Genomic DNA, 1431 nt, shown 5'->3' with positions numbered 1-1431 from the left:
AAAAAAAAAAAAAAAAAAAAAAAAAAAAGGAGGGGAGGGGAGAAAAAGAAAAAAAGGTTACAATAAAATAAGGCCTCTGCCATTTATAGGCAGGAAGAGGAAGAAGGAGGTAGTATTTAAACACATTTCTTGTACCTTTCAGTTCACAAACCTTTGCAAAAAATCCAAGGACTTTCTATCTCTACTCTAGAGATTTTCCTAGGAAAATAACAAAAAATGTACTAAACTTGCAAACTGTTTTATATTAAATTTTCTTTTTAAAATTTGTATTATTTAAATTTATTTTTTAAAACAAATTTAACATTTATTTTAATATACTCAAAAAATTTTTAAAGCCACAAAAGGAAGGGAAAAAAAAACTCAGCAAGGTAAAGAGTTCAGTCTCCTACTCATTTGCTTTTAATGGTTTCCTGTTGTATACTTCCAAAGTTACCTTGGGCACACAAAAGCAAATATGAACATACATTTTATTTTTCCTTTTTTAAAAAACAAAAGATGGTATACAATATGCACTACTCTGCGCTTTCTTTCATCTCACAATTTATCTTGGTGACCTTTCCATATCAGACCCAATGTTATATTTTTGTCTTTTTAGCTTAGTAAGTAGTCAATCTGCATTAAGGGGTTTTTTTAAGATTGTTTTCTGAAATAGCTCCAAATCTTTATTCATCTAGATCTGTATTTTAAGAATTACATATCTAAGGATCCATATAGTACTTTTTATTGTTTATTATATTAAAAAATTCACTGATCATTTTAAAATTAAGTGAGTAAATCAATTAAAAAAAATTGGCCTGAGCTAGTCATCTCCCGAGAAATATCATGCTGCTATAGAGAAGCTGCAAATTAAGCTGATTAAAAACTAAGTTTGTATCTCATGATTATAATGCAATATATGTAGAATACTTTAAAACTTATTATACTTGAGTGGAAGAAAAATGAAATTTCAAAAAATATGAACACAAAGATAGGTCAGAATAGATATTATTTAGATATTCTAAAGGCAACATTTACAGATGTGAATCAAAATCAGATTACAGTAAGCAGACAGAAGAGAAATAAAGAGGAAACTCAGTATTCCTACACAGAATTTAACTGAATGGCTAACTTTTCCTTTCTTTTGAATTCTGAACCAAGTGAATGTATTACCTCTTCAAACTATAAAAATATATATTTAAAAACTATACACTCCACAACATGAAATTAAAAAAAAACAAAAAAAATCAAGCTGGGTGTGATGGTTCCCACATGTAATCCAAACAGTTCAAGAGGTTGAAGCAGGCTGGTTTGAGACCAGCTGCAGCAACTTAGTGAGACTCTAAGCAACTGAGCAAGACCCTGTCTCAAAAAATAAAAATGGCTAGGGATGAGGCCCAGTGATAGACTACTCCTGGGTTCAATACCCAGTAACCAAAAAAAAAAAAAAAAAAG

At 29.6% G+C, this 1431-nt stretch overlaps 1 protein-coding gene across 8 annotated transcripts in view; it reads right to left on the bottom strand.

The window, feature by feature from the left end:
- Slc25a26 (solute carrier family 25 member 26) overlaps positions 1-1431 on the bottom strand; it is a 139303-nt gene that overhangs the window by 129139 nt on the left and 8733 nt on the right. The window lies entirely within an intron of this gene.

Source organism: Marmota marmota, unplaced genomic scaffold (genome assembly GCF_001458135.2).
Source record: "Marmota marmota marmota unplaced genomic scaffold, marMar, whole genome shotgun sequence".
In the NCBI taxonomy this organism is placed as follows: Eukaryota; Metazoa; Chordata; class Mammalia; order Rodentia; family Sciuridae; genus Marmota; species Marmota marmota.
The sequence above is the reverse complement of the archived record's forward strand: the minus strand, read 5'-3'. Positions and strand labels throughout refer to the sequence as shown.